Source organism: Lissotriton vulgaris, chromosome 4_1 (genome assembly GCF_964263255.1).
Source record: "Lissotriton vulgaris chromosome 4_1, aLisVul1.2, whole genome shotgun sequence".
NCBI lineage: Eukaryota > Metazoa > Chordata > Amphibia > Caudata > Salamandridae > Lissotriton > Lissotriton vulgaris.
In genome coordinates this window covers 1,240,146,757-1,240,170,972 of record NC_141691.1, presented here as the reverse complement: position 1 = coordinate 1,240,170,972, position 24,216 = coordinate 1,240,146,757, and positions in this window count along the sequence as shown.

The following is a 24,216-nucleotide window of genomic DNA, read 5'->3' as shown; positions in this document are numbered from 1 at the left end:
ACCAATATGTATATTGAATTAATTATAACAAATAAAACAATGAATTATACAAATCATTTACACAATTCTATAGTTAAATAAATGGTTGAATAAAAAACATTTATTAGAAACACCACATCTTAAATAAGCCAATCAAGTAAAATATTTACATGTTTCATTAGCAATTAAAAATGATTTTACATAAACAAATAAAATTGAAACCACAAATATGCATTCTAAATAACTTCCTAACCAGCAACCAGCTACTAAATCAATATTTTTTAATAAATATATAAATGTACATTTCACAATTACAAACTATACTACAAAATACAATTATTAATATACTAGTCATAACTTATAATGATATATAATGCTTTTTTAAAAACAATAGTATTTACTAAAAAAATTTTTTTTACATTCCATATTCTATCTCAATATTTTTCAGTTGACAATGTTTTTGAAATGCTATTCTTGTATCACAGTACTTTTCCCACCATCATAAGAAAATATCTTTACTAGAGATGATCTTAGGAGGTGCATCTTGGAAAGGCAAGTGTGGAACTGACTGCAGAACTATGAAAATCAAAGGAAAGTCCCAGGAAGCAACATACTGATAAACCCTAGGACAGGAAAATTAAAAACCTCTGTGCAAAACAGGATGGCGCATCAACCACGGATGCAGATCTCTCCATGAAAGATGAACTGTCTGATAGACTGCCAATTGAAATGCAAAAGAAGAAACTGTTAGTCGTAGAAATAAAATGCCTTAGAAGCCAAACATTTGAGAATATCTCAGGATATGGTGTTCAGTTCTCAATACAACACTAGTCATTAAATAGTTATTCAGTTGGTGGGAATGGAAGGTGGCCAAAGCTTTTTCAGGAGAGACCTAGACTGCAAGACCCACTCTATGACATTCAAACCATCAACTTTAGTCATTGCAGAGATCTAAGAGGAAGAGATGGTCAATAAAGCGATAGGGGGCATGTACAAAAGTAATTCTGAGCTATTGCTAAATCCAAGCACAGGGGATATAATGACATTCATGGCCCATGCAGAGCATCTACGATAATCTGGAAACTCTCCCTTTTGATTCAAAGTGGAACCCTTTGAAGCTGGGAAAAAGAAATAATGCAAGTGAAAGTCAATGGGGTCAATGAGAGGTCAGCACATCCCTGCTTATCACCACCAGATCCATTCACATGGAGAAGAACTAGGAAAGTTATGAGTCAGGATGCTCGCAAGGAGATTCACCAGAAGCAATCTGAATCATTGACAAATCTGCTACTGAAAGAGATACACTCTTAAAGAGAACATTGTAGATGAAAGGAGCATTCTGCTGAGGTTATCTTCTAATCTACTGTGTTCTCGACCCCTAGGGAATAACCAGCTGAGAAGGGAAGGAAGGTGAGATTCTGCACATATCCTGTGAGCAACTACTTTCAGAACACACTACCAACTGGTGAATTTCAGAACTGTAGGCAATCTGATACCCTGTTTGCATAGGCCAGCTTGTCCCTGCAGGAACACTGACAAGTGAATGAGAACCCTCAAAACTGATGTGGGGTCTCTCCAGTTTGATACCTGACCTGGGTCTGATGAAGAACCTAGACCCTACTAAGAAGTGTGGCCCAGGACTATACTCCACCCTTTAGACTGGGCATCTATGTTCTTTTTCAGTGGTGAAAGAGGGGCTAGATCCACTCCTTTCAGAAGATTTACTAGTGGAGAGCACCGCAGTGGAAATTGGATAATTGTCCAGGAGACGGGGATCAGAGTCTCAAAATTCATTGAACCTCGGTGCCAAGAACTATAATTTGCCATGTGGTGCTGAGCCCATAGTACCACAAACACTCATGCTGCCATATCCCCCTGTACCTGTATAATAAGTGAGCTGTTTTCAAATTATGCCCTGGGTGCAGAAATAATATTGTAGTTTCAGTATACATTGAAGACGTAAAACAATGCTGCTGACAGGTGAGACAAACAGGCCAGAAATGTTAGCCAATGGCTCATAACGAAATGGGACATTTTTAGATTCGGAAACCACCCATTATATGGAAGAAGGAAACAAGCATGATAACTGTCTTGAAGAGCCCCATTGTGAGAGGGGGCATGAATGAGAAAATCATTTATGTATCGTTACATTTAGGAACATTTTCTGTGAAGTAGAGCTAACATGGGGGCCTAGCATCTTCTTGAACATTCAAGATGCTGATTTGAGGCCAAACAGAAGAACCTGAAGATGAAAATATTTTGAGAGCAAAATGCAGAAATTGTTGATGACATTCCTTTTCTAATGGGTACATGAATTAAGGACTCTTGTAGGTCTATGTAAATCAAGAAATCCCCTGGAGATACATTTGGGAGAGTCTCTATTCTGAGCTAAACACTTTGTAGATTTACATTTTGCTCCTTAACTTCTATAATGAGTTGGACAAATTTAAATGGAATTTACCTCTAGCCTTGCTTCTTCGCAAGAATGTAGATGACAGCATTTTGTGGAATGAGACCTCAATTCTAGGCTTGGGCAGAATTTCATGTGGGCTGGAGTAATGGAGTAATTTTGGTAATTACACGCAGCTATTTGATGCAGAATTACTGATAGTTACTCAATTACGCCTAATTAGGAGTAATTTAGGGGAAAAATCATACCTCAAGGGCACATTTAGCATCCACTAGTGGCCGCTCACGCTCGATAATTGTGGTCTGCTACATTTAGTGCTATTTCTTAGTGCAAAATGAATCCTCATATCCATTTTGGACGTGAGGGTGCATTTTGCACTAAGAAATAGTTTTAAATGCAGTTAATAAGTTGGGGGAAATCTTATGTTAAGAGCAAAATTAGCAACCGCAAGTGGCTGCTCATGCTCGCTATTCGTTTTTTTGTTGCACTTAGAACAATTTCTTAGCTCAAAATGCATCCACGCATCCAATTTAGAAACAAGGGGTTATTTTTACACTGAGAAACTGCAATAAATGCACAATGACTCTTCTTGCTCAACTCAAGGGTAATCTTGTGGAAGTTTTATATACTTCTATGTGATTACGCTACATGAAATTACATGAGTTAAGCTCACCACTACTTAATACCCTTCTTCAGACAACTTGTTTTCAAAGGATTTCAAAGGATTCTATGACCATGTTGTTTTTTAGTAATGTGAAAGACATGGGAAAATCAGTGTAGAATATTTCTTTTTATAATGTCTAGTAACCAATTCAATTCAATTCAATTCAATTTTATTGAGTATATGATTTGGAACTCCTTAGAGATCCACATATAATAAAGCAACAAAAGAGCAGTATGAGAGTAAAACAACTTATTAAAACAGATTGTTGTTAACATGGTTTTACAAATTTTCGTGCAAATTATTTAATACAATTCTAAAAAGCATTTTAAAAAGTTAAAAATTCTATTGCAAAAAATTTCATTGGGAGGACAGAAAATTGCATCAATGAGAGATCTTGCTGATAAAATACCCAATTGCATAACAACTGGTCTCACCCACAAACGACGATAGGCCATTAGGGCAGGACAAACTAACAAAACATGTACGGTGTCTTGGACTGAATTATTGCAGAAAGTGCATATGTTGGGTATACCGTACCATTTGGCCAACAACTTATTCAAAGGAAGGAGATCCTGCCTTAAAAGTAGCCAAAAATGACGCAAACCATGGGGCATATTCCAGGAGACATACGGTTGTAATTGTCTAAACAGGTAAGAATTAACAACTTGAGTGACCCCCTTCTTAAGTGTAATAGAGTTACAGTCCCTTTCGAAGCTGAACTTCCATGTTGCCTGTTTTAATGTAGATTTTAGCTGATGCACAGAAAGGTCAAAGAGGGTTGCTTCCTCCAGATCCAAGAGTGTAATAGCCTTCCTAAAGTTCTTTATGAGTAACGAATACTCTTTTAGGGGGCCCATTAGCTCTTTTTTAATGAGAGATCTTAATGTGGCTGGATTTCCTTTAATCAAGCAGGCGACCCAGCGAATAACTTCTGCCAAACTCTGTGCCCAGCTACTTCTTAATCCAAATTCTAATCGAAGGGATGCTGCAGTGCAACTGTTATTGAAAGAAATTAGGTTTCTCAAGAGGGAACCCTCAATGGTGTCCAAAAAGCCCCATTCACCTAAATCGATAAGTTCTATGCCGTAGAGCAAAGTTGCAGGGATTTTTGCCCGGAATGCTTCTAGAAGATGCATAAAGTGTCTTTTACCGGTTGATTTATATAAGACTCTCAGCCCATTTCCCTGCGACTTTGCTTTGCTGGAACTATTATCTATATGGGGTTTATTACTCAAGTTCCTACTAACTATTTTTCCTAAAAAAACATATGATTTTACACTTTCCAATTTTTGACCTCCCAGCTCCCAACTAATGTGACCTAATTTCAGTTTTTTCTTCCCCTCCAAACACATTACCTTGCTCTTGGAAATGTTTATTTGTGAGCTTCGGAGAATAAGTGTAGGGCATGCAGATGGTTATTAAGGCCTTTTGGGGTAAGGTCTAGAACTAGTATGTCATCTGCATACATTAAACAGGAAATGTAAGTGTCTCCCAAGCGCGGAGCAATTCCTTCACTGAGGGATATAGTGCGGGGGAGGTCACTAACATAAAGGGAGAACAGAAGGGGAGCTAATAGGCAGCCCTGTTTCAGACCATTGGCAGAGGGGATAGGCCGGGACAAACCCCTTTCTCCCCCCAATAGTACTCTACACCATGTATTATCATGCAAATCCTGTACCAAGTGTAGAAGCCTAGGTGGCATTCCGAGAGCAGATAGTTTTTTCCACAGCAATCGACTTTCGACCTTATCGAATGCTGTGGAAAAATCTATAAATGCCACATAGACTCTCCCTTTTCTGGCTCTAATATATTTATCAGTTATTACCTGGAGGGCTGTTAAATTATCCATAGTACCATGGTTCTTCCTGAAACCGGTCTGCTCAAGTGGGAGTATGTTTGTATGATCCACCCAGTCATTTATACGCTTCAGCAAACATCTTGTAAAGACCTTGCCGATTGCATCCAACAATGCAATCTGGCGGTAGTTTTGAGGGGACAAGCGATCCCCCTTTTTAAACAATGGAACTAGGATGCTGCCCTTCCAGGAAGGTAGAACCTTGCCTCCCAATAGGCAAATGTTGAATACAGGACAAAGTAATTTACTCCATTTGGCACCACTTTGCTTTAGTATAGAAATGGGCAATTCGTCGGGGCCCATTGCCCCAGAGCGCCGCATTTCTCTGATGGCTAGATTTATGTCTTTTTATAAGAATGGTACCAGGGGCAGACTAGTCTCCTCTGGCCATGCTTGTGGGGCCACAGAGCTGTTACTTGCATAAAGATTAGAAACAAATTCAATCCATATTTGTTCCTCAATTGGGATGGGTAAAGGTCTTGTTCTCAATCCACAACCCTCACCTATAAGAGACCAGAACTGCCTCATTTCCCCATTAATAGATGCTTCTCTTATTTTTATCTAAATGGCATCCTCTTTTTCTTTACGTATTGTGAATGATAACCTTCTCCTTTTCCTTTTTAACAATTATATTTTTCGTGCTATATCAACAGATCTAGCTAAATATTGAGCCCTTACTAATTTGTTAATTTCTATATTAAGCAATCTCAGGGGGCTTGGGAATATTCTAGCAGACTTTTTCTTATTGGAGTTTTTAGCCACCGCTATTACTGCCTTCATGAACAAAGAAAAATTTTCAGTTTCCAAACCGTGCCAGGAAGGAAGATCATTTATTGCTGCATCGAGCATTCCCTCCAAATTTCGTTGAGCTCTTGCATTCCAATGACACCTTCCTGATTTAACGCCAAAATTTACCCATTCACTATTTAGAGACCACTTATCACATTTAGGGGGCTTTACATTCGCAAAGATAGACAGTATTTTGTGATCACTAAACGGCGTATCAATAATACTGAGATCCTTCAGTAGCTCAAATGAGTGAGTCCCCACTATTACATAGTCCAATATCGATTCACCCTGATAGGATTTATGCGTGAAGTTGGCAGGGGAATCTGAGGGGAGTCTCCCATTTACAATAATCCCGTCCATATCTGCCAACTCGTTTATTTGTTTTAATATTTTCAGGGAGTAATGCCTGAGGTATATGGAGAGTTTCTTCTTTGAATTTATCGCGAAATAAATTCATGCTTAGATTGGAAATTTTGCAATTTAAGTCCCCAACTATGACTATGGCAATCATCGGATCTTTCTCCCTGATACTCTGAACGTGAGAAAAAACCTTTTTCAAAGTTACGTTATAGCCAGCTTCCGGTGGAATGTAGGCATTGATAAGAACTAAGGGTTTAACAACATCATTGTTGCTAGACCTAAATAGAGTTACTGCTTGAAAAAGGTTAGAGGGGTCCATATAGTGGGCATAATTCCAATTTAGATGATTCGATAAAAGACAAGCTATACCCCCACTGGCGTGTCCTCTCTTGTTAATGGTGGCGCTGCCTTCCAACACAAAGTAAACTTTCCCTACCTGAATTTTATCTGGGCACCATGTTTCCTGGAGGCATATTATATTTGCCTCCAGAGACAAGAGGAATTGCATTTTTTCCGGGCTATTTTTTAGGCCAGCTGCATTCCAAGATATTATAGATAACTTGTCGCTAAAGATGCGGATTAGACGTTTGATTGTTTAGGGGTTTTCCTGCTAGAATTCCAGGTAGCCAGTTCCAATGATCTCTTTCATCCCCGGAATCAGGTTGGCGAGATAACAAAGACGGATTAACATAGGACACTAAACGGAGGTCCTTAGACTTACATATTTTTAAATCCACAAGATCACCTGCCTGTTATGTACTACCTGTTGCTGCTTGCAACAAAGAAAAGGGGGACCTTGAAGGGAATAAGGGTTTAGAGACTCTATTTTGTCCAGTGTACCCTAGCAAAGGGATTACGTCTATCCCTCTGCTCTGAAGGGCTTCAGAGCGTTGCAGGATTAAATTTGCTACTAGCTTAGACTGGAACTTCACCCTAGTTATCATCCCTATCTCGGACTTTAATATTAATACCCTGTCTAGATCAGCAGATTGTATTATTGTCAAGCTAGCCGATTCTTGAAAGTACTTAAGTAAAAGAGATCTATTCAAAATGCATTCAGCGTCAAAAAGGGGGGAGAATTCTAACCACATGGTGTTATTGCTATTTTCCTTAAGTTCTTTTAACAAAATGCCTCGTGAGACTGCTCCAGCAAAAGATGTTGCTAAGGGATTGAGAATTGGAATTACATTTCCGGGGGGTTATGCTCTTGTCCAAGAGGAATCGAGCTTATGAATCCAATTGTATCCCTATTAGCATTAACTGGTTGGAAAAGGCTATTTGTGTCAGTTGTTATGGGAGGGACGGGAAAGGGAGTAACTGTTAAAGGTGCAGCCGGGGGCGGAGAAATGATATTTTCCATTATGTTCATATTTTCAGAAATGTTATCATTTTGAACTGCCACCTCGGATGTTTGGCGTACTTCTTTGATCGTAGAGGAGTTAAGGTGTTTTCCAAAAAGGATTTTCCTCCGCCTATTTTTCTCTATCCGTCTTATTAATTTCCTCTTGTTCTTCCCATTCTTTTTAGATTTCACTAGATTCCCTTTATTACTATTCTCCTCTAGAACAACTGCCGCCCTGTCTCCCTCTCCTTGTTGCCTCTTGAAGATCGGGAAGAGATCATTCTCCGTTTTTGGTGGGAACTCCCCTGAGACCTTTATTTCTGAATCAATATCTATTGAGAAATTTAAGGTAGGGATTGGATGGATAGGACTTGAGTTAGCTTCCTCTTTTACCATTTTTAAGTCAGCTTTGGCTATAGGTAACAGATCCTTTATTACTACCTCATCTCGTGCTGTAGGGGACTGCTCCTTTTGGACTGCGTCCTGGACAATGTCCTTCCCATGTCGATTGCCCAACAGAACTTTCAGAATTTGGGTCACTGTGTCTAATACACAATCGGAGCCACCCACAAATTTTTCTAGTAGTTGCAAAATAGACGACAATAGGTGTTCTAATGCGGAGAGAGAAGCAGAAATAGGTGTGTCCATCCCATGGAATTGAAGTGCATTTATCCCAGTTAGATTTAGGTTGGGACTCATTGAAAAATTAGAGTGTGAGGTCTTGGAGGGTGTACTACTGTAAAGATGGAGACCTGCATGTGTTGATGTTACCAGTGTTTTTAGGTCAATCTGAGCCTTGTCTAGATCTGTATCTATGTATCTTTGACATAAATCCTTATCTAGGACCATAGGAGATAGGCCATTATTGAAAGAGTCTCTTGATGGTGAGACAATCAATGAGGGGTGGTTATCATCATGGGGGATTTTCACATTCGGTAAAATATCTTGTGCTATCTCTTTCCTTGTTTTTATAATTACTTCTGGTACAAGATCAATATTGTTTTTCATTGTGGAGAAGAGAGGAGGTGAAAAGTTATGTACAGGGGGTGTAGGTTCTGCTCTTGCTGCTACAGAACAATTATCTACGTTTACCTTTCTCAGTGTGTTAGATAGCATATCTGAATGATTTGCTTCAAGAGCCTTGGTATAATCAGATATGGTATCCACCGTTATAGCTTTATTCTTACCCCTTTCCCAAAGGTTAAAGAGCTGGCAGGTGCCTTTCAAGTGAGCTGCTTGGCTAGTCTTATTTCTGAGGGGGTTCAATTTGGTTTTAGAGCATGATCTTCCTACTAAAATTCTCCCAGACCTTAATTTTTTTGTCGTCATCTCACTCAATGAAAACAGTTAAGACAATAATTACGAAAACGTACTGTTCAATGTACATAAAATACAATACTGCCCCTTTGCTTAAAGATAAGAACAGAGGAAAGAAAACAAATGATCTATATCAACACAACACTTAGTGGAATCGCAAACCCCCTTATTCTTTGCCCAATAGGGGCATAGAAGTAGAAAAAGAAAGCTGGTCCCTTCCCAACGTCCGTAGAAACCAAAGTCAGGAACGACCTTAATTCCCCCCAAAAAAGCTTCGTTAGGTAATACAACGGTATAAAACCCTCTCAAAGTCACTACTCCCTTCCCAGGGACCTGGGCGATTCAGCGGTGGCTCGTGTATTACCGCTAGCTGACCCCCATCTGGATACCGGGAAAGGGGCGGGGTAGGAGGGCGATGAGCAAATAATTTATAACTACCATAAAAACCGCTGGACGGGATGGATATGTTGTGTTGGGATGTTAGGGGACTGGCCTAGCCTAGCTTTCTCGTGCCTCTGAGGGCCTCAGAGGGCCCGCCCTTGTCCCGGGCTTCTCCTGGGACGCTCCCGCGCAGCGGAGGGGAGTACTACGTTTATACTGGAGTAGAGGGAGGTGGGCGTGGCAACCAGGGAGAGCGTCCCAGGTGACTCGGGTGAGCAACAGGGACTCCTGGGAATCGTAGTCCATGCACCGCCTTGCTCGCAGCCCTGCTTCAGCCAACGCCCGCAGCAACAGTGTCCAAAGCACTCCTCAAAGTCACAGGGAGCAAGTGCCGCGAAGCGGGAACCGCGGAGCGGGTCCGGCGAGGTGTAGCGCTGTGCAGATGAAAAGGCGCTCAAAGTTCCAAATTGGCCACACCAACTGCGAAGATCCTGGTCAGGCAGGTAGGCGCTAAGAGAATACGCCGAGGGATTGCAGACCGGTGAATTTAGCAGTCAGTAGGGGGGGCGTGGCGACCAGGTAGAGCGTCCCAGGTGACTCGGGTGAGCAGCAGGGACTCCTGGGAATCCGAGTCCGTGCACCGCCTTGCTCGCAGCCCTGCTTCAGCCAACGCCCGCAGCAACAGTGTCCAAAGCACTCCTCAAAGTCACAGGGAGCAAGTGCCGCGAAGCGGGACCCACGGAGCGGGTCCGGCGAGGTGTAGCGCTGTGCAGATGAAAAGGCGCTCAAAGTTCCAAATTGGCCACACCAACAGCGAAGATCCTGGTCAGGCAGTTAGGCGCTAAGAGAATACGCCGAGGGATTGCAGACCGGTGAATTTAGCAGTCAGTAGGGGGGCGTGGCGACCAGGAAGAGCGTCCCAGGTGACTCGGGTGAGCAGCAGGGACTCCTGGGAATCAGAGTCCGTGCACCGCCTTGCTCGCAGCCCTGCTTCAGCCAACGCCCGCAGCAACAGTGTCCAAAGCACTCCTCAAAGTCACAGGGAGCAAGTGCCGCGAAGCGGGACCCACGGAGCGGGTCCGGCGAGGTGTAGTGCTGTGCAGATGAAAAGGCGCTCAAAATTCCAAATTGGCCACACCAACAGCGAAGATCCTGGTCAGGCAGGTAGGCGCTAAGAGAATACGCCGAGGGATTGCAGACCGGTGAATTTAGCAGTCAGTAGGGGGGCGTGGCGACCAGGGAGAGCGTCTCAGGTGACTCGGGTGAGCAGCAGGGACTCCTGGGAATCAGAGTGCGTGCACCGCCTTGCTCGCAGCCCTGCTTCAGCCAACGCCCGCAGCAACAGTGTCCAAAGCACTCCTCAAAGTCACAGGGAGCAAGTGCCGCGAAGCGGGACCCGCGGAGCGGGCCCGGCGAGGTGTTGCGCTGTGCAGATGAAAAGGCGCTCAAAGTTCCAAATTGGCCACACCAACAGCGAAGATCCTGGTCAGGCAGGTAGGCGCTAAGAGAATACGCCGAGGGATTGCAGACCGGTAAATTTAGCAGTCAGTAGGGGGGCGTGGCGACCAGGGAGAGCATCCCAGGTGACTCGGGTGAGCAGCAGGGACTCCTGGGAATCGGAGTCCGTGCACCGCCTTGCTCGCAGCCCTGCTTCAGCCAACGCCCGCAGCAACAGTGTCCAAAGCACTCCTCAAAGTCACAGGGAGCAAGTGCCGCGAAGCGGGACCCACGGAGCGGGTCCGGCGAGGTGTAGCGCTGTACAGATGAAAAGGCGCTCAAAGTTCCAAATTGGCCACACCAACAGCGAAGATCCTGGTCAGGCAGGTAGGCGCTAAGAGAATACGCCGAGGGATTGCAGAATGGTAAATTTAGCAGTCAGTAGGGGGGCGTGGCGACCAGGGAGAGCGTCCCAGGTGACTCGGGTGAGCAGCAGGGACTCCTGGGAATCGGAGTCCGTGCACCACCTTGCTCGCAGCCCTGCTTCAGCCAACGCCCGCAGCAACAGTGTCCAAAGCACTCCTCAAAGTCACAAGGAGCAATTGCAGCGAAGCGGGATCCGCGGAGCGGGTCCGGCGAGGTGTAGCGCTGTGCAGATGAAAAGGCGCTCAAAGTTCCAAATTGGCCACACCAACAGCGAAGATCCTGGTCAGGCAGGTAGGCGCTAAGAGAATACCATTAACCATTATTGCAACACATCCAGAGAACAAGAACCATTGAAAATATCAGTCCCCCTTCTTGGGTTGGACAAGGAGAAAAAGGAATTGTTTGCTGAGACATATTCATGAAATCTAACTTTTTGTAGTAGCAGGAATGCTTCCCTTTTTATCAGAAGCAGAAAGATGACATCTACCCCTTCAACTGAAGCGCCTGCCGCAGGAGACTAGAGGGCACTAGCGGGAGTAGTTAGGGGAAGGTCTGTTGTGGAAAGAAGAAAATGACTGAAAAAAACCGTTAGGTTTCAAGCACACCTCAATCAACTTAGACACCAGACCAGGCTGAGCATTAAAAAAACTCTTAAAGCAGGGTTAAAGAAAGGTAAATGTAGAAGGTCTGACTGGGCTATAGGTCAATCTGTCACTTTTAGATAGGTCAGTCTGATGGGTGTGGAGTCTTGGTTGAGTGGACTTGTGTTGTCAACATGTATATATAATAAGAACGATGCAGTAGTTTGTTTGTCTGTCAGAATGTCACATTAAAAAATATTGTCTGACTTAAATACTGTGACCTAAATATCATTTACAAAAATATTGTCTCACAGGATGTTGATTATTCACTTCATTAAGGCAATATTTTTGCAGACCATACTTAAGACACAATATTTATGTAAGATAATATTGTCACAATTATAATTTTGAACCATAATTTAGCAGGCAGCACTATTCAGGCAATGGTACATTGCTCTGTGTGCAATGAGCAGTATAGCGTGGCTGTCTCGCATTGTATGGAAGGAGCTCCAATCAGGCCATATTGAGTATTCTTCAGTTCTGTAAATAAATGAGCTGCCACACAACCCACCAATGCTTCGTCACACATGCCTTCCACAATTCCCCTACTCTTCGAACTCCTTATGTTGCATTGGCATTAAATGTGCCATGTATGCTCTTGCCAAATCCCCCTTGAAATGCCGGCAGCACGTAAATGGTTGAATGTGGATGGGTGAAGCCAGTGGGCAAGCTGTGGTCACTTGCCTTTGTAGCATAAACTCTGTCACACTATGAGGGTGAGTTGTTGACTGCCTGACAGGTTCTGTCATATAATGTTGTATGGGGACACCGGACATAATGGTGGAGGAGTTTCTAAGCCAGGGAGACAAACAATATATTTTTTTGATGCGCAGTTTCTGCCTTTCCTACCCTTTGTGTTGATTAATGGAAGAGAAACATTACCTGTTTTTTAATTAACTATTTTCTTACATTCACTATTGCAACAGCCACTACTCCCCAACAAATCCATATTCAAACTCCTTAGAGCCCAGACCGATCCTGCTTGTCTCCGGTGTAGCATGAAACAACATAACCACATATCGACTGTGCTGAAGGCCCGCAACTGGCTCCCTGTAAACAAAAGAGGACATTTTGAATTAATCTGCCTCATCCACAAAGTTTTATATGGGCAAGCCCGAAAATGTAACCTTTTGTCCATCTTTTGGACTTGTCACAAGTTCTGAGATATGACTTTTCACTATAAAGGATCATTCCTGTGAAGCTCTTACCTCTGTCTCTGCACCTGGAATTTGACTTTCTGGAAATCAGGAGATTTTCAAACCCCATTTCTTCAAGCAGACTTCTGACTAACCATACCCATGCATGTGTTTATTTTCCTTTCTTCGGGCTGTTGCCCAGGTGCCTAAAAACATTTTTCACAGACTTGACCACATGTCCGCATTGCCTTATCTCCTTTCTCTCCTTCTTTTATGATACCTCTCCAAGAGATGTCCAATTATTATCCAAAACGTAATCCATTTTCAGTCTTCTGTGCATGTCATTGCTAGCACTCTTAGGCTACCCAAGGATTTTTTGGAGTGCTTTATATACAACAAAATAACTAGTTAGGAGGAAAACTAAAATAGCACTATACCTTTAATGCCACCAAATTAGTCAGTCAGTTGAACAGTACCTTGTGATTTTTAAATAACCAATTTTTATTCATTTAAAAATTACATATAAAGAAATCAAAAACAAAAACAATGCGATCGCTATTACTCTTGATCCCACGTCAACATCCTGAAGAGGACTACATGCAGGGGAACATCCTTTTCAATGCAACTTTTAGACGCATGCCTTTACATCGCAAGTTTTACAACGCATGTCATTACAACCCATTACGCTGGGGGGCGCTCTAGGATGGGGAATAGATTTAATTTACTATCCAACACCTTCCCTACTATCCACGGGGACTGGAGTTGGAATAGTAAATTAAACTATTCACTATCCAGCACCCCTCAACACTATGCGTTGTAACGCATTGCGTTGTAAAACTTGCGATGTAAAGGCATGCGTAGTAAAAGCATGTGTTGTAATGTCATACAACCCTACATGCAGGGTAATCACTGTAAAGACCTGCAGTCTAATATTGGTCCAACCATTTGCCCTATATTAGTTCATGTTTACTTGGGCAGCCTCATGCCATGAAGATGGGTTCCGCTTATGTTGCACTCCAGTCCATCCATTTTCTCCATTCAGCCATCGTCGGTGTGTTTATGAGCCTCCATCTATGGGAAATGTCTTGTTTGTCACCACAGGTAGTCACCTCGATTATGTGTCTTTCCTCCCTAGTATTACCGGGGTCATAGAGAAATCTCAATAGGGTCTCTTTAGGTGACAGTTTGAGGGTGTATCCCAGGACCTGGGAGAGGGAGGGCATGACTTGCTTCCAGTAGTCAATGATTAGGGGACATGGCTATGTCATGAGGAAGAAGTTGGCGTCTGGGCCAGAGCAGCGGAAGCAGGTTGTGGACTGTACCTTTCCTGCTCGCCATAATTTCATGGGGGTGATATAGGTACAGTGAAGGTAGTTAACCTGAATCTGCCTTATGCTGGAAGTTATGGCTTTCTTGCAGTGGGCCATATGGGCTAATTTCAGTCAGTGGCATCCAGGGGGGCTGATCCAGGCTTACCATTTCCTCCTCAAGGGAGTGAAGACATTGGGGTTGTTATTAATCATGGTACAGTACATGCAAGCTACCCAATTCTTCTCTAGTTTCCCCATCAGTAGCAGTAGTAGTTGCAAATATTTGTAAAACTGGGTCTTCGAGAGGACGTACTGTGTCTGAAGGTCCTAAAAGACCTGATAAGGTTTCCTTTCCAGATGTCACCTAGAGTTATTATGTCAATGTTGTTTCATGCCTGATAGCCCCGAGGACTGGAGGTTTGCCTAAGAAGTTGGGAAAGTGTGTCAGACCACCTCATGGCCTTGAGTACCAACTGCCTAGTCATGAAGACCACACATATCACTTCAGGGAGGAGTGCAGGGATGGAATTTCCATAAATAAGTCTCATTACTCAAACCAAGTTAAGTAGAGCTAGTTCAGCTTGATATGCAGGATCATCCTAGTCACCCATCATCCAGTCATAGATCACCAGTAGTTGTGTGGTTTGATAGTACCTTTGGAGATCTGCCATCGCTGTCCCTCCACCATATATTGATTTCTTACATTTATTCCATGCAAAAAAAGTGGCAGACTTGCCCAGACGAAAGTACAGAGCATGGAGGTTAGGTTTCTGAACCACCGGTAGGGGATCAGCAGCAGTAAAGGACTGATGAGTGGTGATATCATGAAACCGGTCAGAGGATGCTTGTTTCTGGTCCAGGAAGGACCTTGCCTGAAAGTTCGGGCTGGAATGTTTCAATAGGGAGAAGAGTCAAGACTGATTTGTGTCTGACCTCAAGTCAAGAGTTGAAGATGCCCAGCTAGACCACAAGGTAGTCTCTGATCAGTCCTCTAGCCTGTTGACAGTAGGGGCAGCATGAGCAGCCAAGGGTGGTCTAGAGCAGTGCGCCGATATGGAGCCTCCAGATCAGCTTAGGAAGTAGCCGGTGTAGGAAGGTGGAGTAGAATGTGGTGTGGGAGTTAGACCTCACCATGATACAATCACAATACCCCAAAGATGGTCCTTGGATTCACACTATTAAACCCTTGCTCAGGCCTAGTAGTGTGGCAAAGAGCAGTCAGGCTTCACTAGAGGAACATTTGCTAAGCATTTCAGAATACCAACATGGACAATAAGCAAATGACATGACTCAAGGGGAATCCAATACCACTTTTTTGAAAAAGCGTGTATTTTTATCTTAATTTAGACACAAAAACAAATGGAACAGCATGCATATATCCGGAGTTATAGATTTTTGAAGCAATATAAAATTAGCATAAACTAATACAGTGAAACTTAGTCACGGTGGTCAATGGTAAAAACACAAGAAGCAATTGGTGACTTGTAGGCGAAGTTGCGTGATATCTTGCAGAGTAAAGGTGATGTGGGTCCCAGTACCAAGCCACGACAGTCAGTTAAATTTTACCTGGACTGTGAAGACTGGGTGCAGAGTTGTCCTGGCTGTCCATGGTGCTGAACGAGAGCCATGGGAGAGCTGATTTTATCACTGAAATGGTGCTGTAGAGGAAACATATGCAAAAACACAACAACAGAGTGGTTGCTGACATCGGTCAGCGGTCAGATGAAGTTTCTACCCAGAGCCCTCTATTCTGCCACATTCTAAAAATGGCAGAACCATTCTTCCGGGTGCCGACTGCGCTGTCCACCCTGCAGCTGTGGCTAGCCTTCTGGGGGTGTACACCGCCTTGACTTTATCATTTCCCGCCTGCCTGGGTACAAATGTGCATGGGACAAGGGGAGGGCTGGTTTCTACTCTGGGAGTTAGCCCTGATGTATATCAGAGGTGGTGCAGCCTTTGAAGCTCACCGTCATGATGAGTCACTTCACTAGTCCGCTTAGGAGGAAGAAAGTGTGACGTCCTTCCTGACCGGGCCTTTGTTTTTGACTTCTGGTAGTAATCACACTGCCTGGCAGGAGGCCAGAATCTTGTCTTGGTGGTAGCAAACGGGGGAAGCACAGGCTTGCCAGTTAGAGCACAGAGAAGATGGGGAAACCAGGTGGGCAACCTCCACAGTAGCCACCGGGGTGCATGCCTAATCATCCTTGACACAAAATTCATGTCAGGGGTGGGAAAGCAAATTGTTTGACACCAAATATGACTTATTTAGATGACACAATAATGGAGCTTCCAACCTCTGGTTTGCCCATGTGCCAGTCCTTGTTATCCTACAGACTGTCTATCACTTATAGTGTCCTTTAATGTTATAGGGCACCATAGGGTTATTAGAGAGTAAAGGAGCCAGATGATTTGTATGTATCCTGCACCCCTTGGGATAATACTACCATTATATTGCTCAGGTGGTTAATACACTTGATAAAAAGATCTGAGTGCAGTTCATCTTTCCAAGTTTTATTAATAGTGAATTTGACTGCTTCATTGTCATAAAATGAACACAACATTGCTTGCAGTAAATGCAAATACCAATGGTTTCCAGGCCCTCAGAGAGCACAAAGCTTGCCTATTTTTAAAAATGCTGATTTATAAATGTGGACTACTTCTTTTCCTAGCCAATTCACACAGGGGGGTCATTTTAATTTTGGTGTCGACCTTTGTATGCTCACTTCTACACTGGAAAAGTGCTAAGATAAAAAAAAAAACTACTGGATTGCATGTGCCCTGCAGTGCACAGCACACATTCAACATGATGATCCTATAGGAATGTTTACTGTAAGGGTATGCTTCCAGTACAAATCATATGCTAAAGAGAGCAAAATCCCCTTTGCACCATGGTACAAGGCAGTGCATCCTTAAAAACATCCTTGTTAGAGCACCAGTGCAAAGAATGGAAGCAGCAGCAGGCCAATCTTTACAGATATGTGTCCTGATTAACAAAGGTAAACTTACACTTTTGGACAGGTCTATCTTTCTACGTGCAGAATTTTCGGCCCGACTACGGAGTCTCAGCAATTGTAAACTTTCTATTAACTCACAGTTTGTGAATATCATAAAAAATGTAATCTTATACAAAAGTTTAAGTTTTACCTTTGGGAATCAAGCTCAGGTGCTGCTTTGTGTTTTGCCATTTGCGCAATGCGGTGCACCTGCATGAAAAATTAATAAATATAAATTCCGCATCTTGAAGTCTTTCAAATAAATACATAGACCCTACTACTTTATTGATATAGATATATAAAAAAAATAACAGGTAATTCTCTAAAAGTGTTTAAGGTAGCAGAAATTAGTGCCTCCCAAAATGTATTCATAGATTGCGTTTTCATTTTGTAATTTTGTATTCGTGACAACACGTTTCTAGCCAGTTTTTAGCATTTGGAAGATGAACTGGATGGAAGCAAAACAGGATATTTTTTACAAATTAATCTCACATCCAGTCAAGCTATTCTTTGAATATAAAATCCTCAAGTACACAAAGGCGATTATGGCAGGAAGCTTCTTGAGTAGAAATAGAACTGGTCACATATGAATATAACATGGTCACATTGTAACAACGTACAGTTTTTGTGCCTATTTAATGTCCTAAATATTTCTGTTGGGGAAAATATACTATTTCTCCATAAACGTCTGCTCTGTGTAAGATGACGGTATCTGTCATCTTAATGTACAGTAACTGAAACTGATTAATGTGTAGCCACATTTAGTATTTGCTGCACTTTTTCTTTTGGAATGTCTGCATAGAGATATTTTGCAGGCTAATTCCATCAACCTGTCTCCAAGGAAGTATTTGTTATGGTCCTCTGGGAAGAGAATCCCATCCACGATGATTAAAAGACAAGTGAACACTGTGGTACGATCGCTTTCTCCTCCTATGATTAGAATATATATGTTCATATATATATTTACAGTTTTCGTTATTTAATCTTGGTCAAAATCATCATAACGCTCCTAAAATTCGGTGTTTATTTTCTTTTATTTGGGTTTTCTTAAAATAAAAACCTTCACCTAACTGAAAGTTGCATCAGGGCACTCAGGGCCCAAGTGGGGAATTAAAATCAGCCCATGCAAAATTGCTCAAACCAGCCCTTTTCTCGCTCAGTCTCTTTCCTTTTCGGTCCACACATTCTCTCACTACCCTTATCTCCTGTCTCTCTTTTACCCCCCTGTAATCTCTTTACCTCGACCTTAGCCCTCCACCCTTCTCTTTCCCTGTCTCTTGAAACCCCTTGAGCCTGCTGCAATTAACCTCGGGGAGCTGGAAAAGTCCCTTGGTTTTAAAACCATCCGCCAAAGTCTCCAGCACTTCCTGGAAATGCCCACCATGTTATTAAAAGGTGGATGTGCCAGTGGCGGCTCCGAGGAGCGTTGCCCCACTGCCCAAAAAGAAAAATGAAGATGGCAATAACGTATCGTTTTAGTCATTTTATTTTTCCGATTGCATGCAGTCAGTGGCCTGTGTGCAGTGGGCTGGCCAGAGCAGGGGTGGAGTGGTGGCACTCCCTATGTGCTCATGAACAGTGGCGGCTGGTGACATTTGAAAGTGGGAGGGCGTAAAATTAGGCGAGAGAGCGGGGGGGGGGGGGGCTTTCTCCCCAAGACAATTTTGAAAAGAGTGGATAAATGGATCATTTTCAAGCAAATTTGAGGAAGCAGGAAGGTTGATAATGCAATACATTCAATACAATGCATTCTAATGTCGGACTCTCGCCCACTGCATGTCTGTACCCTTTCTAAATTTTTATCATGGGCCTGGTGCATTAGAAGCAAAAGGCTTAAAGAAAATGTTTAATTCTTTTTTAATTATTCACTTATGATATGCTTCTTTTATCTGAAAATTAAGACTTCTAAAGTTAAATGTAATTAAATTGCTGTATCTTCCTTTTTCTCTTTTAAAACAAATGAACTTGTGTATTTTTACTGTGAAGCTTTTATAATAATATTTATTGAAATAAAGCCTTTTTGACTTTGACTTTGATAATGCAATACACCCAGCAATGCCCCAGCCTCCTCCTTATGACCCATATTTCCTTCCCATCTCTCTCCTTTGCTTCTCTCCACCTCTCTCAAGTACCGAAAGAGCAGCAGCACTTAAAACAGGTCCTCTGGAATTATGCAACAGGAAGTACCAAATTATGCAGCAGGGTAGGCTACATTTTACAGTGCAATGCAGGGTAGTGTTATGTAAAGGCCAGCAGACGACCCCCCAGCCACCACACGTCACAAGAGCAAGGTAAGTGCCATGTCCCTACTTGATCAGCAATACACCTTGTGTAGCGCCCGCTCACTTCATGTTTATCTTAGCTCGCCCTTTCACCTCATGTGTACAGGCACGTGATTCCCTGCGTTTTTCCTAAAGGCAATCATGGATTTATTTATAACTTGGTGAATGAAGTTGGCCTGCATCTAAGTCATTTATTCTGTCAGTGAGATCAGTGACATTGTACATAAATAAGATGCACATCTGGAGATCGCATCGTGCATAAGACTTTATATGGGGAGAGCGACATTGTACATAGTTTTACAAATGAGGACAGTGACAGCTCTGTTCTTCGAACAAAGCGAAGGCCAGAACATTACAGCATTCAGACTTTACTCCTTAAATTGCTGCGATCCATTGGCTCAGGAAGCAAACCCCCACTCTATCGAGATTTTAATTTCTTTCCGAAGTCCCAACAACAGAATCCCCCCCAAAAAAACACACACACCACACACACAGACGCCTGTAGCCAAAACGCGTGCACTAATATTTTCGAAGAATGATAGGATATTTCACCCTCTGGCCATTTTCTGAAAATGTCTGGCAACGATGGCATACCAGACCAGAGCTGTGGCTTTTCAAATAATCGGACCATTTGATACATTACAGACTTATCCATGATGAATATGCCTTTGCGTAAATGCTGACAAGAAGTCACTACAGTATATGTGCGAAAAAAAAAGGTTGACGCATGATGAACAGGACTGGTGTGAGAAATTGCTCTTTGGGGGGAGAAAAAAGGCTGAATTTAACCCGAGAGAAATGTCCCTAATCCGTTTGAGTCATCTGCTGTTAGCTTCAACACTTAGATGGTGAATTCTAACACAATTACTCCAGGGCCATGCAGCGTGTTTCGCCTCTACGTTTGTGAAGAAAAGTCAATGACTTTTTAGAAAATGGTAAAAAAACGTAGAGGGAATTAGCAGTCGATCTCACCTCACTTACATAGTTAAACAAATTAATTGTAACGTTACAGTTTTTTTTGTTATCTACTGAAAAAGAGAATGCTAGTTTCCTTCCTCTTGTCCTCATAATAAAAAAATGGGCAGGTAGTGAGGAAAAGTGTCAATGCACACTTTGTACAGAAGAAAAGTATAAATGTTGCCTATCCCCTTATTGCCGGTGGGCCTAGTTTTTGGCCTGGACTGTTGCCAGGATACCAATTCCCTGGCAGTGTGTATGTATCATGAGCAGAACAATCGGTGGCTCGGGGTGTGGGGGTGTCACGGCTCGCGGGAGGGGGGGGGGCAGGGAATTAAATATAAATGAAAAGTAAACTGAACACTTACCTGATGGCTGGCCGGTCCGCACCGCCTCTGCTGTCCTGGGCTCCTTCACAACGATTGGCAGCCCCTCTCAGCCAATCCTGGCGCTGCCAGCAGCGCCAGGCTTGGCTTAGGGCACAGCTACTCTTCGCCCGCAGCATGCCCATTAGGAGACCAAGGGGCTCCTAATGGGCATGCGCAAACCACTTTAAACACAAGTGCGCATGAGTGGGCACGGGTAAAAACTTCGCCCTACGTTCCCACTCATGCGCACTTTTGTTGTGCTGCTGCCTGCCTCTGGTGACGGTCTGACAATCATGTCAGTCAACATGACGTTGGGCGTTCCGACGTCATGCTGACTGACATGATTGTCAGTTCTCCCTCGGCCTCTTTGAACTTAAGTAAACTGAATCAGTTTACTTAAGTTCAGAAACGCAGAGGGAGCTGCTGTGGGCGGGGGGGGGGCTACGCCCCCACGCTCAAATGGACGCACCGCGCCTGCTCATGAACTGTTTGGCCTGCCCTTTTGGGGAGACAAAACAGTGTATGCTCCCTTTGCATATTCTTACCAGGCTGCATTACACACCCTGGTCAGGAACATGCACAGGCTCCCTGATCCAGTCTGAGCACCGACCCACGGCGCTCAAACCAATCACAGGCTGCATTGTAGCTTTGTGATTGGCTCAGGGGAGCTTGTGTGCCAGATGCTTCCTGCTTCCAGCCGGATTGCAGATAGGAAGAGGACACAAGAGAGGCAGCGGCCTGCCCTCCGCTCCAAGGTAAGGGTGTTTATTTTTGTTACCCCTCCCACCCCCGTCTGATTGCAGCCGCTCCCTGCCGGTGTTATCCATGGTCTGTCCGGCACCCACAACACCTGACTGGGAGGCGGATATGAAGTAATTTTGCAGGCACTTCAGCAGGTACTGGTGACTGAATGTCCATGGTAGTCAGGGATTGTCATTCCAAATCACACCAGGGAAAACGTTGTGTGGCTGGAGCTAAACATATGAAAAAAAGACACCATGAACTACATACATGTTTAAAGACGTCTTCACTGTGAGCGGCTTTATATTACCAGGCTGAACAGAGAACTGTACTGTATATTTGAAGGCAACATTTTATATTCTCATCCTTAAGCTGGAAAATAAGAAAAAGGACTGTATTCCAAAATATCACCACCCTTAAGAATATCATAAACTGAGCAATGCTTTTGCCTCACAGTCAGTGGTGTTGTGAACCCCCACTTTAGCAGGTGCAGTCTTGGGTCCCAAAGGCAGTCAGGATGGGTTCTAATAAAATGATGATTAGTTTTTTTTGGGACAATTGATTCTCAATGCTTGTGAGCAAAGGGTTGTCAAATAAACCAAATGCAAGAATACAAAGAAAGTTAAATGTGGAAACAAGATTAGAGAAATTTGCCAATAGAAAGATGTAGCAATAGACAGAATGCGGAGAAGTAATTAGTGATGAGAAAGAGAAACAGGTGATAGGAATGATGAATGGGAAGAAAGGGAGCGAGGTCGGAGGTGATCAAAGTGATAACTTACGAGAGGTAAGATGTATGGATGGATGGCATAGACCAACACTTGAGTGAAAGGATGGCTAGAAGAGTGAAAGGAAATGGTCATTAGATGAAGGTGTAAAAAATCCTTCTCCATAACAGGCTCCTATGGGAATCAAGTCAGACATACCAGCAAAGGATTTCAAAACTTTAGTCAAACACTCATTTTTTTGAGACTTGATTATGGCAACATCCTACTGAGTGGGATTTCCAGAATTTCCTTAGCTCCATCAAAAACTTCCCTAAATTCGTTCCAGGTACTACATTATCTGAGCAAATCTCACAGTTGATCACTCGCAAATGCTGCAAATTGTCGTCACTGCGATACACTGTTCCCGGGGAATACTCCGTGCCTCGGTGAGAATTGGAAGCTTGTTATTCGGTAGCAGGCCTCGCTGCTCTCGGACTCCGACGCAGCCCAGCAGCCACAACCTGCTGTGGCTGCCGCGTCCTCTCCATAGAACCCGGGGAGGAAGCCCCATTAGTCATAGATACCTGGCCTGGATGCAGAATCTTACAATTTGTACAATTCTACAATTGTAGAAGACCCCATAGAGCGATGGTTGATGCTGCCGAAGGGGCGCATTACGTAGCTCTGCTTTCATGACGGCCGTGAAAGAAACTACATGGATAATTGTGATCTCAGTGTAGTGGTTACAATATCTACTTGTGATGCTTTATTTGAACTGTTTCTGCTATATAAAGTTGCTAATGGATGGAGAAGTGGCTAGATGATAGATGGAAGAGTAGATTTAAGCAAGTAAGTGTAGATGGTGACTGGATAGGAGGATTGCTTCTTGTAAATGTGAAAAGAAGATAGATAGAAAGTTGGTGTAAGAAATTGTGTTACTGGTTGAGAGGGGTGAACACCTAGTCAAGCAGCTACCACGATCCTTGTCAGGATCAAGTCACAAGCAAACACAAAAATAAGCTGAGCTCAACCCCTTTGTAGCAAGGAACATACAGCCCGATTCATGAAACAAAATTGCGCTCGCAAAGGGCCAGATTCTGAGAATCTGGCCCTTTGCGAGTGAAATTATTGCATTTGGGATTCATAGGAATGAATGGGGAGTTATTACTTATTTGCCATTAGCAATTAGCTAATCGCAAATAAGGAACCTGTAGGAATCGCAAAAAATATTGCGATTCCTACATGAATCCCGTTTTGTGAGTCTGGAATAGCCGATTCCTTATTAATCGCTATTTCAGACTCGCAAAACTTCACAATGATGAATCGGGCTGAGAGCAGTTAGGCTTAATTTAGAAGCATTTTTAAAGTATTTATGCAGCAATTCACACAGTAATAAAGTGGAACACAACACAAGAAAAATCTAAACCAATTCAGAGAAATATATAAATACTTTAAGAGGAAAATGACAGAAATCCAATCAGTAGAATTGGAGTCACGCAATTTTTAAGATTTAGGTGAATATAGCGCCAAAAAGAAAAAAGTGCTCTCTGTGGTTATCTGGCGACTGTGGTTATCTGGCCGTGTGAGACTGGGAAATAGTCTAAAGTTCAGACTGCCTGCAATGAAGCATGGGCCAGATACAGTGCACAAGTTAGGCCTATTGAACAAGAGTACCTTAAATCCTGGTTGTGCAGCATTGCTGCATCACATGTCGAGGTTGTATCATGCAGCAAGGCGATGCAGGATCCTGGTGTGGAGATACATGAGACAGTGACAAGTTCAATAAGCTGCGAGGCTGCGATGCGAGTTCCTGCATCGTTATTGAGGATGCTGTTGATGACGGGCTTGAGATGCAAAGTTCTGTGTCGAAGATGTTTCATGTACCGAGTGGCTCCACAGAAGTTGTAGGACTTGTGATGTGGAGCTCGGCATTCCCATCAAGGATGCTGTCAATAAGGGGCTTGTGATGTGAAGACTTGCACCGAGGATGTGTCGCTCAGCAGGGGTTCTGAGAAAGTGGGGTCTGAGAAGTAGAGTGCAATATGGAGTTTTTCCTACAATTCTTTTTAAACAAACTCCCTATAGCAATGCATTTATAATTGTGACAAACATGATCCATCA